Genomic DNA, 355 nt, shown 5'->3' on the forward strand with positions numbered 1-355 from the left:
CTGGAGGGACTATGTCTCTCGGCTGGCCTGGGAACGCCTCAGCATTCCCCCGGAGGAGCTGGAGGAAGTGTCTGGAGAGAGGGAGGTCTGGGCATCTCTGCTTAGACTGCTGCCCCCGCGACCCGGCCCCGGATAAGCAGAAGAAAATGGATGGATGGATGGACTCATTTGCACTATATTCAAATCAGTGCTAACATAGTCTTAGATATTTCTTGCATCTCTTCCTCCTTTAAAAGTGAATACAACTTGCTTGTGCATTCATTAGATTTCTTAAACAACAACTTGTGTTTCTTCATTTAAGAAGTCACCCAGCAGCTGAAATGAAAAATTCATTAAAACACTTTTAAACAAAGCT

This window comes from Monopterus albus, unplaced genomic scaffold, assembly GCF_001952655.1.
Source record: "Monopterus albus unplaced genomic scaffold, M_albus_1.0 scaffold190.1, whole genome shotgun sequence".
Classification (NCBI taxonomy): Eukaryota; Metazoa; Chordata; class Actinopteri; order Synbranchiformes; family Synbranchidae; genus Monopterus; species Monopterus albus.